This window comes from Pseudophryne corroboree, chromosome 3 (genome assembly GCF_028390025.1).
Source record: "Pseudophryne corroboree isolate aPseCor3 chromosome 3, aPseCor3.hap2, whole genome shotgun sequence".
Lineage (NCBI taxonomy): Eukaryota > Metazoa > Chordata > Amphibia > Anura > Myobatrachidae > Pseudophryne > Pseudophryne corroboree.
Genome location: NC_086446.1, coordinates 312,003,202 through 312,020,547, shown reverse-complemented (window position 1 = coordinate 312,020,547; position 17,346 = coordinate 312,003,202). Strand labels below are relative to the sequence as shown.

The 17,346-nt window shown below is 44.9% G+C and overlaps 1 long non-coding RNA gene across 1 annotated transcript in view; it reads right to left on the bottom strand.

The window, feature by feature from the left end:
* The window catches only part of LOC135055406 (uncharacterized), an 88,007-nt gene that overhangs the window by 5,502 nt on the left and 65,159 nt on the right, over positions 1 to 17,346 (bottom strand). Inside the window, exon 2 of the long non-coding RNA XR_010243748.1 lies at positions 3,714 to 3,888. This is a non-coding gene — a long non-coding RNA (uncharacterized LOC135055406). The remainder of the gene's footprint in view (positions 1 to 3,713; positions 3,889 to 17,346) is intronic.

Here is a 17,346-nt window from a genome sequence, read left to right as displayed (position 1 = left end):
GGGTCCGGAAGAGCTTGAACCAGCTGGAACCGGAGGAGTCTTACTGGAATCGGCTGGAACAGACGGAGGCTTGCTGGAACCGAAGGAGGCTTACTGGAATCGTCTGGAACCGAAGGAGGCTTACTGGAATCGGCTGGAACCGAAGGAGGCTTACTGGAATCGGCTGGAACCGAAGGAGGCTTACTGGAATCGGCTGGAACTGAAGGAGGCTTACTGGAATCGGCTGGAACCGAAGGAGGCTGATCTGGACTGACGGATGGAACCGGATTGGGTCCGGAAGAGCTTGAACCGGCTGGAACCGGAGGAGTCTTCGGACTGACGGATAGGACCAGATTTGATCCGAAGATGCTGGAATCGGGTGGAACCGAAGGAGGCTGATCCAGACAGACGGATGGAACCAGATTGGGTCCAGAAAAGCTTGAACCGGAGGAGTCCTCGGACTGACGGATAGGACCGGATTTGATCCGAGGATGCTGGAACCGAAGGAGTCCTCGGACTGACGGATAGGACCGGATTTGATCCGAAGATGCTGGAATCGGCTGGAACCGAAGAAGGCTGATCTGGACAGACGGATGGGACCGGATTGGGTCTGGAAGAGCTGGAACCGGTGGAGTCTTACTGGAATCGGCTGGAACCGAAGGAGGTAGCTCATCACTGGAAACAGAGCTACTCGGGCTGGCTGGAACCAGTGGAGTCTTTGGACCGACGGCTGGAACCGGGTTAGGTCCATTTATACTTGACTCTTGATCACTGAGTCGTGACACTGAACTTTGGAGAGACCCTGACCCCACACTCTGACCACCGTCCAGGTCCATGGGCCTTGGACAAACTGTCAGGATTCTGATTTAGTCTGTCCCCGGAGGGGGCACTAGTGGGTCAGTGTAGGTGTGATATGGGAAACGGGGAGACTGAAGGAAAGTCCTGCGCATGAGCACTTGATATTTATTATCACACAGGGATAACACAGCAACTGAACAACTGATATAACGGATGACCGCAACAATGAATGATAACTTAGTCCGATTAAATGAATGTTGCAAAAGTCACTGGTAACACATGAACAATGAAGATGAACTTGAAACTTGATATAAATGATAAAGCAATAATGAAATCAGATGCAGCAAACAAAACTCCGGTATATAACGAATAGCAATCAAAGCACACAGTCTCTGTAGAAGCATACGTCTTTAAGCCAAGCAAGGCCCTAGCAGGAGACAGTCCTAACACAGCAAGATGTTAAGTGCTAAAGGCAATGCACAGAGTGGAATGATGGTAATTAGGTGCACAGGCTGAAAACTAAAAAACACCTGAGGAGAGTCTCTTACTGCAAATTGGTGTGCAGACTGTACTGGAGTTTGTAGCAAACTGGAACAATGGAGACTGGAACACAGGAACTTGCACACTGAATGTGACTCGCAGGAGAGCTGGAGTGGTTGCTGGTACTTGTAGTTCCACAGGAACACTGGAACAGGGAAACAACTTGGAGATGCCAGAAATAGGAGATTGCTGGAAACAAAGAATTGAAGACTGGAACTGCTGGGACCTGTAGTTCCACAGGTCCAATACACAGGGGTATCTCTGCAGACAGAGGACTGCAAACAGGTGACGCCTGTTCACAGAATGTGACGTGTTGTCCAAGGCGATGAGACTGAGCCAGGAACTGGAGTTTATACCACTTGGTCTGTGATGATTGGATGTTGCATCTCTGTGAGAACACACCCTGCTGGATTAGGTGTTCAGGTCAGCTGTGGGTTAGCTGAAGCACTGTGTACTCCAGGCTGCAGTAGACTGAAAACTGGAACAGAACTGAACTGCTGGAACCTGTAGTTCCACAGTAGTGATGCGACGGAGAATGCAGATTCCTGACACTGACTAGATAGTGCTGGAGCGCACTAATGTAGCTTGAGAGTGAGGAATGTATAGATGATGCTTGGGAGCATATACAGGAGATGCTTGGGAGCATATACAGGTGATGCTTGTGAGCGCAGATACAGGAAATGCTTGTGAGCGCAGATACAGGAGATGCTTGTGAGCGCAGATACAGGAGATGCTTGTGAGCGCAGATACAGGAGATGCTTGTGAGCGCAGATTACCGGAATACAGGAACAGGGCACCGCTGGAATGCTGGAAGCCGGTGTGATAGTAATCTGCCAGACGCAGGGTGCAATGGAAGTTCGATGGCGGAACACCGATGGTGACTTGAGATCGATGGCGGAACATCGATGGTTACTGGCAGGGCAGAGCACCGCTGGAAGCTGGTGTCGGGTAACTACCGGTCACAGGATGCAATGATTAGAGACTGCAGAGTCAGGCTGCACCATGGAGAGTGGAACTGGTGTGAGTCTCTAGTGGAGTTTGCAGGCAGGAACGGCCACAATAGGAAGAGACTGGTTTCACTAGGATGACAACTGAAGCACTGACAACTTTCCAGCCCAGGAACAGGATATTTATACCAGCTGGGAAACAGAGATTGGCTGGCTGATTAAGCAGAGTCTAGAGTGCAGCTGCTGGATAATTAGGCAGAAACCAGAGTGCAGCTGATAGGCTGAAAAGTAACATGTGATGAAAACAAACATGGCTGCGCCCATGTTTGAACTTGGAGGGAAAGACGGTTTGTAACCTTGCATGCGAGTTTTAACCATGAAGCCGCCAGAATCACAGTGAAGAGACTTGAGACAATGATATGCAGCGTGCTGAATGCAGACAGTGCAGATGGAATCCAGCCTTGTAATGCTGGGACAGTCTCGAGGCATTTGGAAGGTAAATACTGATAAGGAATTACCTGGATCGTGACACTGTGGGGATGTTTTTCAGCAGCAGGAACTGGTAAACTGTTTTGAGTCGAGGGAAAGATGGGTGGTGCTAAATGCAGGGATATTCTTGAGCAAAACCTGTTTCAGTCTGCCTGTGATTTGAGACTGGGACGGAGGTTCACCTTCCAGCAGGATAATGACCCGAAGCATACATCTAAAGCAACACTCGAGTGGTTTAAGGGTAAACATTTAAATGTGTGGGAATGGCCTAGTCAAAGCCCAGATCTCAATCCAATTGAGAATCTGTGGTCAGACTTGAAGATTGCTGTTCACAAGCGGAAACCATCCAACATGAAGGAGCTGGAGCAGTTTTGCCTTCAGGAATGGGCAAAAATCCCAGTGGCAAGATGTGGCAAGCTCATAGAAACTTATCCAAAGCGACTTGCAGCTGTAATTGCCGCAAAAGGTGGCTCTACAAAGTACTGACTTTAGGGGGGTGAATAGTTATGCACGCTGAAGTTTTCTGTTATTTTGTCCTATTTGTTATTTGCTTCACAATAAAAAAAAAAAAAAAAATCTTCAAAGTAGTAGCCATGTTCTGTGAATGAAATGATGCAAACCTTCAAAATCTATTTTAATTCCAGGTTGTGAGGCAACAAAACATGAAAAATGCAAAGGGGGGTGAATACTTTAGCAAGGCACTCTATATATTTAAGTGTTATATATGTGTGTATTTTAAATATATATATATATATATATATGTGTATATATAATATATATATGTATAAAAAATATATACGTATAAAATAAATATATATATATATATATATATATAAAATAAAGGTATAGGCGGCACTCACGGACTTTCCAATAACAAGAGAATAGATCACCCTTTCTCGCTTAACGTTTCGGTTTTATTAATCCGTCGTCAGAAGTAACAAATACAAACAACAATCTTACCTTTATACACTCTAAAACACCACACATGCAGCGTCCTCGGAGAACCAACTTCCGGTTTCGTCGCCATACACAGACACTTCTGTCAGCATGATGACGTATACCGGCAAAAGTGCATTCCACCACCATGACAACACATGATACAAAGAAAATGCTGTTACCGCTTTATGTGCAGAATCTATAAATGCAGAGAATAAAATACTTTTAGCTGTGCACATCTAAGGCAATAATGGTATAGAATCACTACCAAATGCCTGCTCTTAACAAGCTAATAAAATGAATACTCTGTGATATAACGAATTGCTATTCATAAAAAAACATGCTAGTGACAAAGTTTCATTAAGGCCATTTGGAGCCACCGTATTCAATCGGTGTATCCAGCCCTCCTTTTGTAACAGAACCTTATGTCTGTCACCCCCACGTTTAGAAAACAAAACCTGCACCAGCATCTTATAACGTAAAGTGGCTAACGAATGTTGATGTAACTTGAAGTGTTTGGCTACAGGTTGATCAATATTTTTACCCTTCCAATATTTGTTTGATAGCGCTTCTGTGCTGGGACATGCGCTCTTTAAATAAACAGGTGGTCTTACCTATATAGTAAAGTCCACAGGGGCATTTAATGCAATACACAACAAATTTACTTGTGCATGTGAGTACCTGTTTGATTTTAATTTTATGGCCAGTATGTGGATGTACAATATAATCACCTGTCTCCAAATATACACAGGTGGTGCACCCTGTGCATTTATATTTACCTGGCTTCCTGGATAAAAAATTAGTATCCACTGGAGAAAGTCGTGAAATGTCATTGTGTACTAACATATCACGTATGTTATTGCCTCTTCTATAACATGGTAGAAGCTTACTAGTCCTGATACTGGAAAGGTCTGGATCTGACTGTATAACTGGCCAAACCCTTTTGGCCGTTCTAGTGAGGCTCTGACTAGAGGTGGTAAAGTTGGATACATAAATGACAGAATTATCCAGTTTCCTCTTATTTATTGTACTATCAACTGGTATTTTAGGTTCAAGCATCGCACGTTCCTTAGCTGTTTGTAGCAGTTTATTGCTGTAACCTCTCTCCAAAAATGTTTTTGTCATTGTCCATTTGAATAATTTCATCATCCTTGTTGCTGCATTTCCGATACTGCAAATACGGCAAACCATTCTTAAGTGATTTGGGATGATGTCTAGAAGATAGCAGCAAACTGTTACATCAGTAGGTTTGTTGTAAACAGAAGTAGTAATTTGCCATGAGATTTAGTGATTTTTACAGCAAGGAAATGTATACATGTAGGCTGTATATCGAAAGTAAACTTGATGGATTCATCCATCAGGTTAGCCTGTTGCATCATCTCAATAAAACCATCATATGAGCCTGTCCACAACATGAAGACGTCATCTATGTAACGAGTATAGATAGCTATACTCGACTTTTGCTGGACATTAGAAAAAAAAAAAAAAAAGGTCTTTTTCAACCCCAAACATAAAGGAATTGGCATATGCCGGTGCGGCACAAGACCCCATCGCACAGCCTTTATCCTGCTGAAAAAAAAATGTTCTTAAAAAGAAAATAGTTCCTATGTAATGTGAGATATATAAGTGACATGAAGCAATTAATCTCAGGACCAGTATAATTCGGATTTCCCTCAATGACTGCTTCTAATCCCTGTGAATGGGGAATGCTGGTGTACAGGCTGATGACATCAGCCGTGCACATCCAGCATGTATCGGGAACAGCATCGAACTCTCTTAATTTACGTAAGAAAGTCGTTGTGTCTTTTAGATATGTGGCCTCACTCTGAATGACCGGCTGCAAATGGTAATCAATATATTTGGAGATGTGATAAAACAGTGAATCCCTAGCAGCAATAATTGGTTGGCCCGGCGGCCGGAAGGGGTCTTTATGCAACTTAGGTATGGTGTAAAAGACCGGCACACTAGGAGCCGCTATGACTAGTGACATCCTAGTGGATTTAGAGATAATCCCACTATCCTCAGCATCTCTTAACAACCGATTTAATTCAATGGCACATTCAGTTGTGGGGTCAGACACTAACTTACTATACACAGAAATGTCATTCAATTGTCGGTAAGCCTCAATTTTGTAATCGACAAGATCCTGTATCACTATGCCGCCCCCCTTGTCGGCGGGGCACACAGTGATATCGGGATAAGTCGACAAGTTCTACAAAGCCAAGCGCTCTGCAGCGCTGACATTGGAGACACCTACCCTATCAACACAGTTTCCTGCTTATCAATACTATCAGAGGCTGGATTAATAGAATACGGGTCAAAGGTGGATTTAGGTTTAATTGGACACTCACTTGTGTTAAGATTAACATCAGGTTTACTATTAAAAAAACTCCTTTAGACGAAGCTGTCGATTGAATCTACTAAGGTCAACCTTACTTTCAAATGCTTTATGGTGGTTGGTTGGCACAAAATTTAAACATTTAAACAAAATACTCATCTCAACATCAGTCAATGACCTCAAAGATAAATTATATATTATTTCTTGGGATTTGCGCCTCTTCCTCCCTTCCCTTTGGCATTGTTTGCCACGTCGAGTTCTTGTTCGATGGGACTTTCTCGCTGAGCCGTCGTCTTGACCCCTAAAGGGACTTGCTGTGGTGGGGGGCGCTGCCGTGTTGATGACTGATCCGATTCCCTATTTGAGGCGCCACTTGAGGTGTAACCCTCTAATGGAAAGCGGCGTCCCCTCCTATAGGTCCTAGGTCGATAGGGATTAGCTTTAACGGCTGCATTGTTGGCCCAAAAGTAGACACTATTTTTAGCATAGTCTTTGGTGACCGTGGTAAATTTCTTAGTCTTAAATTTAATGAGACTTTTCTACCTGCTGTGTTAATTTCAACAGCCAGTCATTACTGGTATCCGCAGCAAGGATCGATAAGGCAGTAGTTTCCAAAGTCCTAATTTTCCCCCAGACCAATTCCAGTTCCCTGGCAGCCTCCTCCACCACCAATAAGATAAGGTCGAAGGACGCCTCATTGAGGACAGCAGCCCACTTACCGCAAAACTCGGGGTTGTATTTGCCGATAGTGGGAGTACTGCGGATGCGGAATCCTCTGGGAAGCATTTTGACTCGATAATAATCTGATAGACAAACTCGTGTAGGTAAAAGTCAGTTTCACAATTTTTTAGTCTTAACAACTGTAGAAGTCCGTAAGTGCCGCCTATACCTTTATTCTACATTGCTGTGGAGGGCACCGGGCAAGCTGGTTCATTGTCTATGGGAGTGCCGAATACCTGTTTCATTCATATATATATATATATATATATATATATATATATATATATATATATAATATATATATATTGTGACAAGAACACTGGAATAGTGTTTGAGGGCAGGTATGTTTGTCCCAGGTTCTTGTCTTACATGTATTAGAAAAATTAAAACTTCTAGGAAATTGTTTTGTTTTGTTAGAACCTTTTCAGTTTGTTGGAAAAGCTGGATAAGGGCCCTGAAAGAGAGAGAGGGCAAGTTCCAGACACTGGGCCCATTTCGGTTCTTTGGCCTCACAGAGGGCTAATCAGGGTTTCAGCTGTGTAAGAGTGTTATAGGGCTGCTAGCCTGATTAGTGTGTGCAGACTGCCTAAGGAGACTGGGGAACCTCTGTGAGAGAAACACGCTGCCTTATACAAGTGAGCCAAACAGTGTTGACTGGAAAACTCTGTGTTTTTGTTTAGTGATAGTTAGGAACGTCTTGTGTTTAGTTAGTGCCGGACAGGCAAGGTATTTTCTTTTGATGTTTGTTTTATTTTCTGTTTAATAAAACTGGTCGTGGCCAGTTGCACCACAAACTGGACTGGTATGATTCCTCAGCTGCTGCTTGCTGCCATTTACCCCAGGAAACGGCACCTTGTTCTCTTACAGTGTTACAACTTGGTGGAGAATGCGAGCATGCCGTTCTGCGCATAAGTGAAAGCAGCAGCTTTATGAGGCCTGCGGAAAACGGTGGTTTATGCAGATACAGCCCAGTGTGAAGTTGCTGAGACTCGCCCTGAGGATTTGATATATGTCCTGGGTGAAAGCAGCTACAAAGCCGCCTGAAAAATCTGTCGACATGGAGGAACTGCTCAAAGCCTTGCTGCAAGCTACAGCGGCTCAGCAGGAGACCAACAGACAGCAGCAGGTGGCAATGGAGGAAAATAGGAGACAGCAGCAGGTGGCTAGTGACGAACTTTACAGGCAACAGCGCCAGGATAGAGAGGCCTTAGCAGAAGTGGTGCAGAGCCTTGCAGCCCGGATTGGAGATGTGGCCGTCAGTGCTCCGACCAGCCCTAGTTCTATACAGGCCAGTCACTTCCTGCAGAAAATGACAGAGGCTGATGATTTGGAGGCCTACCTGACCACATTTGAAAGGACTGCCGAGCGTGAGAACTGGCCGAAAGCACAGTGGGCCAGTCTGCTGGCACCTTTTCTATCAGGTGAGCCCCAAAAAGCGTACTTTGATTTAAGCCCTGCTGAGGCTCGGGACTATGATAAACTAAAGACTGAGATCCTGACCCACCTGGGAGTCACGCTGTCAGTACGAGCACAACAGGTGCACCATTGGGTGTATTGCCATGAAGAAGCCTCCTCGCTCCCAGATGCATGACCTTATTCAGCTAACAAAAAAATGGTTACAGCCAGAGACATTAACTGGTCCCCAGATGGTTGAAAGAGTCGTCATGGACCGCTATTTGAGATCTTTGCCCGTGGTCCTGCGCAAGTGGGTGAGTCAAGGAAACCCGGATACTGCTGACCAATTAGTGGACATGGTAGAGAGGTATTTGGCGGCAGAGGAACTACTGATGACCACCCATAGATCCTCGACAGCGCCCTTCAGTAAAGACTGGTAAGACTGTTCCGTGCGAAAACGTTGCTGGGCGGTTAAGAGAACGCAAGGCTGGAGAGACTGTAAACACTGGCCATGGAGACAGGCCAATGGGGCTAGAATGGTCTATGCTGCCCAAATGGGTTGATAATCGTGTGGTTAAATGTTTTAGGTGTGGTATGCCAGCTCATGTTATTGCCAGTTGCCCAGTCACGCAAGAACCCATGCAATGTGATGCTGCCTTTGAATGTCGCAGAATGTCTTTCTTTGCTAGGTTAGCCTGTACTGTGGTACCTTCACCTGAGCTGGAAAAACAAATGTGTGATATGTTCTTAGAGGGTAACCGGGTAGAGGCCTTGCTAGATTCAGGAAGTTTAGTTACCCTCGTGAAAGCTGGGTTAGTGAACCCCTTAAAGGTCCAGCAAATACCTATTGGGGTAACTTGCATACATGGGGATACCCAACATTATGACACTGCTGAAGTAAATATAGAAACTTGTTGTGGGTCAGCAATTGTTAAAGTAGGACTGGTCCCCACCTTGGTGCATGAGGCCATAATAGGGAGGGATTTTCCTAATTTATGGAAACTGTGGGAATCACGTTTATCAACAGATGTGAGAAGTAAAGAGCCAGTTGATAATACCAGTGATTTTATGGATGTACGTGTGTCTTCGGAACTTTCTGACCCTTTGCATTTTGCTAGTTTGGCTGGGGAAGTGACAGATGGGGAGTCCAGTGAGGACCCTCTTGCTGGGAACAGAGACATAGTAGTTAGAATTGAAAGCCTGCCTGACCTGGAGGTAAAGAAGGATCTGTTTGCGTCTGAACAGTTAAAGGATCCTACCTTGATAAAGGCTAGAGAGAATGTTAAGATTGTTAATGGGGAACCTGTGGTACCGTAATGAGCTCTTGTACCACATTGTCAAAAAGGGTGAGGATGTGGTGGAACAGCTGGTAGTTCCCCAGCATTATCAGAGAATGGTACTAGATTTAGCTCATAGTCACGTTACAGTAGGACATTTAGGGGCAGAAAAACCCACTGAAAGAGTTTTACAAAGGTTCTTTTGGCCAGGGGTTTATAAAGAAGTGTCTGAATATTGTTCTTCCTGTCCTGAATGCCAGTATCATGCCCCTAGACCACATTTCAGGAGCCCACTAGTTCCCATGCCTATTATAGAGGTCCCGTTTGACAGAATAGCCATGGATCTCTTGGGGCCCTTGTTAAAGTCCGCTCGGGGCCATCAGTATATCCTGGTAATTATGGACTATGCCACTCGATATCCTGAGGCTATCCCTTTACGCACTATCACAACCAAGGCCATAGCTAGGGAGCTGATGCAGGTTTTTAGTAGAGTGGGAATACCAAAAGAAATTTTGACTGACCAAGGTACTCCATTTATGTCAAGGATCATGAAAGAATTGTGCAAATTATTTAATGTCACTCACCTCAGGACGTCCATCTACCATCCCCAAACTGATGGGTTGGTGGAAAGGTTTAATAAAACATTAAAAAGTATGTTAAAAACGATTGTTGATAGAGATGGGAAAAACTGGGATTGTTTGTTGCCCTACTTCTTAATGGCCATCAGAGAAGTTCCTCAGTCCTCTACGGGGTTTTCTCCATTTGATTTGTTGTATGGTAGACACCCCAGAGGGCTGTTGGACATTTCCAAAGAGACGTGGGAAGGACAGCCTACTCCTTATAGAAGCGTTATTGAACATGTAACACAAATGGAGGATAGGATTGCAGCCATGGTACCTATTGTCAGAGAGCACATGGAACAGGCCCAAAGTGCTCAACAGAGGGTATATAACCGGAGTGCCAAGCTACGGGAATTTGCTCCCGGAGATAGAGTTCTTGTTTTGGTACCCACTGTGGAAAGCAAGCTCCTAGCTAAATGGCAGGGTCCATTTGAGATTAGGGAAAAAGTGAATGAGGTTAATTACAAAATATACCAACCGGGAAAGAGAAAACCCGAACAAATCTACCATGTTAACTTAATCAAACCCTGGAAAGATAGGTTGTCTCTGTCAGCGGAGCCTTGCCCTTCAGTGTTTTCACCTCAGTTGCTTCCCACAGTAAAGGTGTCAGAGACATTATCAGCTGATCAGAACAATCGGGTTAAAGAATTTCTCATCCAAAATAGGGAGATATTTTCAGAGCTGCCTGGCCGAACGACCATACTAAAACATGACATTGTCACAGAACCAGGGGCCAGGGTCCATTTAAAGCCATATAGGATTCCTGAAGCTCAGCGAGAAGCTGTTTCTAAAGAAGTTAAAACCATGTTAGAACTTGAAGTCATAGAGGAATCTAACAGTGAGTGGTCCAGTCCCATAGTTCTCATCCCGAAGCCAGACGGTAGCATACGCTTCTGTAATGACTTTCGGAAGTTAAATGAGGTGTCCAAATTTGACGCATACCCCATGCCCCGTGTGGATGAGCTTATAGAAAGGCTGGGAACAGCCAGGTTTCTCACCACGTTGGACCTGACCAAAGGTTACTGGCAAATACCTTTAAATGATAGCGCAAAAGAAAAAACAGCCTTTTTGGTTCCGGAGGGGGTATACCAGTATAAGATGTTACCCTTTGGGTTGCATGGGGCTCCAGCAACCTTTTAACAGGCGATGGATAAAATTTTACGGCCCCATAGAAATTATGCAGCTGCCTATTTGGATGATGTGGTAATTCACAGTACAGACTGGGGGTCCCATTTGGTTAAAGTACAAGCAGTATTGGACTCAATCAGAGAAGCAGGGTTAACTTCTAACCCAAAGAAGTGCTGCCTCGCAATGGAGGAGGTTAAATACTTGGGCTTCACCATAGGTAGAGGTTTGATTAGGCTCCAATTGAATAAAATTGATGCTATTCAAAACTGGCCTCGTCCAGTGAATAAAAAACAGGTAAGGGCTTTTTTAGGAATAACTGGGTACTATAGACGGTTTATTCCCAATTTGCGACCACAGCAGTGCCGTTGTCGGACCTTACCAAAGGGAAGCAGTCAAATATGGTGAAATGGAACCCTGATGCAGAAAAAGCGTTCCAAACATTAAAAGTGGCTTTGTGTGCACAACCGGTATTGATAACACCAGATTTTTCAAAAGAATTTGTTGTACAGACAGATGCCTCAGAGGTAGGGATAGGGGCTGTGTTGTCCCAAACCAGAGATGGGGACGAACACCCTATCATTTATTTGAGTAGGAAACTCAATGAGCATGAAAAAAGGTATGCCATTGTGGAAAAGGAGGCTTTGGCCATTAAGTGGGCACTAGATACCTTGAGATATTACCTCTTGGGTAGACAATTCAGACTAGTGACAGATCATGCCCCTTTAAAATGGATGTATGTAAATAGAGGTAAGAATGCTCGTGTAACTAGATGGTTTCTAGCATTGCAGGATTTTAAGTTTACTGTCGAACATAGACCGGGTACACAATTGGCCAACGCAGATGCATTGTCCCGCATCTTCTGTTTGGGGTCTACAAGTGTTCGGGCCCCTAGGTCGAAACGGGAGGGGGATATGTGACAAGAACACTGGAATAGTGTTTGAGGGCAGGTATGTTTGTCCCAGGTTCTTGTCTTACATGTATTAGAAAAATGGAAACTTCTAGGAAATTGTTTTTGTTTTGTTAGAACCTTTTCAGTTTGTTGGAAAAGCTGGATAAGGGCCCTGAAAGAGAGATAGGGCAAGTTCCAGACATTGGGCCCAGTTCGGGTCTTTGGCCTCACAGAGGGCTAATCAGGGTTTCAGCTGTGTAAGAGTGTTATAGGGCTGCTAGCCTGATTAGTGTGTGCAGACTGCCTAAGGAGACTGGGGAACCTCTGTGAGAGAAACACGCTGCCTTATACAAGTGAGCCAAACAGTGTTGACTGGAACTCTGTGTTTTTGTTTAGTGATAGTTAGGAACGTCTTGTGTTTAGTTAGTGCCGGACAGGCAAGGTATTTTCTTTTGATGTTTGTTTTATTTTCTGTTTAATAAAACTGGTCGTGGCCAGTTGCACCACAAACTGGACTGGTATGATTCCTCATCTGCTGCTTGCTGCCATTTACCCCAGGAAACGGCACCTTGTTCCCTTACAGTGTTACAACTTATATATACTCATTGTACTCCCCTATCCATACACACCACTGCTTAGTTTTTGTGTGTGGGGACACCCCTGGATTCTCACACCCTATTACATCTCCCTCGCACCCTTACCCCCGTGATGTACAATCAGGAACCAGCTTGGGCACAGGTAATGTCTCAATTAGTTGACAAGCTTGCGGCGAACGGGACAGTTTCCCCTTCTGGTCTGCCTACTGTTAGGCCAGAGTTTCCAACACCCGGTGTGCTTACATGTACCATTATTTTGGCTGCTCAGCTGGCTATCATAGAGCCGAGGTGAATGCAGTCATTTGCACAGTCGGTGCAGGGGTTGGAGCAGGTGTCGGCATCTTTTAAGCAGATAGACAGGGATCAGTTCATCCAAGTACAAGCCTTCTAGAAGGGGAAGTTTTCCGCCCCTATCTGATAGCGATTCTGAGTTGTCATTGGAGCACAAAGCTAATCTTAGCCGTCTCCGAAGTGGAATGTTCCTCAGTACTTGAGGATTCTGCATCTAGACTAGATGTGGAGGCTTTGATCAGGGCAGTTAAATTGGTACTCTAGGTGGAGCATTCTGAACAGACTCCTAGATCCAAGGCCCCTGTTTTCAAGCATCAGAAGAAGATGACCACTGAGTTCCCTTCTTTGGAGCAGTTGGATAACCTGCTTGCGGAAGCTTGGTATCATCCTAATAGGTGTTTTCAGTTTTCAAAGCGCATTGCATTATCCTACACACTGCCGGTTGCAGAGCAGGCTAAGTGGGAGTCTCCTCTTCCAGTCAATGTCCACATCACCCACCTTGTTAGATCGTCTATTCTTCCTATTCCAAATATGGGTTCCCTTAGGGATTCTGCATATCGGAAGCTGGAGACCTTTCTTGAGACAGTTTTTACACACCCCACTCTGGCTTTGGCTTGGGTGGCTAAGGCCGTTAGAAAAAAATCACAAATCGGTAACCGATTGTGATGACCCGGCGCTATACTAATTGAATTACTTGTACACTAATTGTTTCTGCAGCTGAGTATAAACAACTTGCCAAGTTGTAATAATTGAAAACTGGTAAAAAAGGGAGAGATAAACTCTGCGCTTGAAACAATGTATCTAAAGGAAATGTGAAGTCTGACACAGAAGATTGACTCAGTACACTTGGAATATAATAAAAAGCAACTTTATATAATGTCTATTGAAGCAGAAAATGTAACATTTTGTAAAAATAAATATATGAAAATAAAAAATTGATTAGACAGTTTACTCACATGTACTGTCTAGATATAAACATACAACATACAATAAATTTGTTAAAATAACATTTTCAAATGGTGATAGTAAAAAATCACAAACACTGGCGTCCCAGTGTATTGATTGAGGTTAATGATTCCCGCAGTATTGATTAATAGTTCCACAGTCTCAGAAAAAATATCACTTTAAAGAGAATGCTGCAAACTGTATTTAGAGCTCCCGTGCTGGTTCCTGCATTAGTGTGCAAACAGGGTCCTTTTGAATGAATTAAATACACGTGGAGGTGATTGTAGTATTTCCCAAACAGGTGTCAGTTGGCTTAAATGAGAGGCAGCATTCATATAGTTAGAGCCGCCGTGAGTAAAACTTCTGGGATCGGGTGTTAGGCCCCACAGCAAGGGTCACATGGAACTCACCCGACCAGTGTCTCTGAAGCCGTGCGGCAGTGAAGAATCCAACGTGCGGCAATGAACTGCGACCAAGGCGGTCGCGGATGAGCTGAGCTGCGGGCTGCGGGCTGTGTCCACACAGCAAGTATCACCAAATGAAATGATGTAACAGAAAGTGGGCGTTACATCATTTCATTTGGTGATACTTGCTGTGTGGACACAGCCCGCAGCTCAGCTCATCCGCGACAGCCTTGGTCGCAGTTCATTGCCGCACGTTGGATTCTTCACTGCCGCACGGCTTCAGAGACACTGGTCGGGTGAGTTCCATGTGACCCTTGCTGTGGGGCCTAACACCCGATCCCAGAAGTTTTACTCACGGCGGCTCTAACTATATGAATGCTGCCTCTCATTTAAGCCAACGGACACCTGTTTGGGAAATACTACAATCGCCTCCACGTGTATTTAATTCATTCAAAAGGACCCTGTTTGCACACTAATGCAGGAACCAGCACGGGAGCTCTAAATACAGTTTGCAGCATTCTCTTTAAAGTGATATTTTTTCTGAGACTGTGGAACTATTAATCAATACTGCGGGAATCATTAACCTCAATCAATACACTGGGACGCCAGTGTTTGTGATTTTTTACTATCACCATTTGAAAATGTTATTTTAACAAATTTATTGTATGTTGTATGTTTATATCTAGACAGTACATGTGAGTAAACTGTCTAATCAATTTTTTATTTTCATATATTTATTTTTACAAAATGTTACATTTTCTGCTTCAATAGACATTATATAAAGTTGCTTTTTATTATATTCCAAGTGTACTGAGTCAATCTTCTGTGTCAGACTTCACATTTCCTTTAGATACATTGTTTCAAGCGCAGAGTTTATCTCTCCCTTTTTTGGCTAAGGCCGTTGTCAGCTGGGCAGGGGCTCTGGTATCAGGAGAAAGGAGTTATTGCCTCTAGTGGGGCACATTAAGGAGACAAGTTTGCACCTGGATGAGACGCCCAGTTGAAATGGGGGGTCTTGACTTCTAAGGTGTCAGCATCTACTGTTGCGGCCAGAGCCCTCTGGTTACATTCCTGGCAAGTTGATACTGATTCTAAGGAAGCGTTAGAGAGTGCTCCCATATTCTGGTGACATCCTATTTGGTCAGGAATTGGACAGGATTGTTGCTACAGTGGCATCATCTATCCTTCGTCAGCACCTCCAAGGGCCAGAACCTTCCATTCCTTTTGTCAGGAATTGGCCAGAGGTCAGGCTTCCTCTAGATTCCAAAATGAATCTTCTAGGGGATCTAAGCCACGAGGTAAGCAGTCTTGGACCACCAGACTTGGACCAGCTTTTAAGTCAGCCGACAAGCCTGGCGCATGACAGGGCGGGCCTCCAATCTTGGGGACCACAGTTTGGAAGGCTGGCTTTTATTTTTTGCAAAGTTTCAATGGGAACCACGACTGACGCTTGGCTTGACTTTTCAGAAACATCCTCTGGTGCATTTCTTTTCTACAGGATTTCCAGCAGATCCAGGAAAAGCAGGAACTATCAGGGAGTCACTTCACTCCCTTCTGGCCTCCAAGGACATAATACCTGTCTCTTCCTGGTCTAGAAACCTGATGGCTCATTTTGGCCCATCTCCTCAATTTGAAGGCACTGCACATGTATCTGCGGGTTCCCAGATTCTGCATGGAATCTCTTCACTCCATCATTCTGGCTATGGAACCAGGGGATTTTATGGCATCTTTGAACATCCAAGATGCCTATTTACACATCCCTATCCGAGTCAGCCACCACAGGGGCATCCAATCAAGCTGCAGTTGGACAACGCAACAACTGACGCCTCTGTTCTAGGAAAGATGATGAGTTTGATTTTGTTGTTGAGCTTCAGAGAGTGCTCAGACATCCAGGAGAAGATGGCAGTTAGGCATACCTGGCAGAGGTAAGGAGTGGAGAGGTACAGTTGCATGTCAATGGCGCAGAGGCGGTTTTGGAGGCCAAAGGATCTGGTGAGTTCTTCCAGGGAAGTGTGTACAGGGAGAAGGGCAGGGGTCCAATGATGGAAACCTGTGGGATGCCAACGGGAAGGATGGAAGGGGGTGAGGTGGAGCTGGAGGCAGAAACAGTCAATGAGCAGTTGGCAAGTTAGGAGGTGAGCCAAGCATGGATTGTGCTAGAGAGGCCAATGCTCTGAAGGGTGTGGTGGAAAGGATACATGGTGTTGAAGGCCGTAGACTGGTCCAGGAGGATAAGCAGAGAGAAGTGACCCCTGAATTTGGCCGAAAGCAGGTCACTGATGACTTTGACCAGGGCAGTTTCACTGAAGTGGGAAAAAGCAAGATTGGAGGGGTTCAAGGATAGGATTCTCAGGGGTAGCTGGTGAGACGGTTTTAGACAAGCCACTCAAGCAGTTTAGAGGTGAAAGGGAGAAGAGAAATGGGGTGGTAGCTAGCTGGTGAGGACGAGTAGAGGTTCAGTTTTTTGAGAATAGGTGAGACAGGAAGTTTGAATGGTGAGGGAAAGATACTGTTGAAGAGAGAAGTTAAAGAGACGAGCAAGGAGAGAGCAGGCAGTAGTGGAGAGATAGTGTAGAAGGTGAGAAGGGAGGGAGGGCAGGTGGATGGGGGAGATAGCAAGATGAAGTGGACATCATCGCCTGTGGTGGGGCGGAAGGAGCACAAGGTGGGTGGCCAGGGGGAGTGGATGGTGGGGGCTGCAGCAGGGAAATGGGAGATTTAACAATGGATTGCCTTAATTTTGGAAGAGAAGACGGCAAAGTCAGTTGCAGTGAGGGAGGATGGGCGGAAAGGGGAAGGATGGTGGGTAAAGGAGAGTGTTCAAAGTACCAAAGAGGCAGCAGGGATTCGAACACTGAGAGGAGATGAATAACTGGAAGATGGGTTGTTTGGCAAGGAAGAGAGGATGAACTTGAAGTGTAGGAAGTCTGCCAGACTGCAGGTGCTGAAAGACACTTCTATTGGCCAGAGATCAATAGACCCCATGGTTTCTATATTTCTGTACTTTGCCATCCTAATTGCGCAGAGTTCTGTGTTTTATTCCTGTGATTCTTC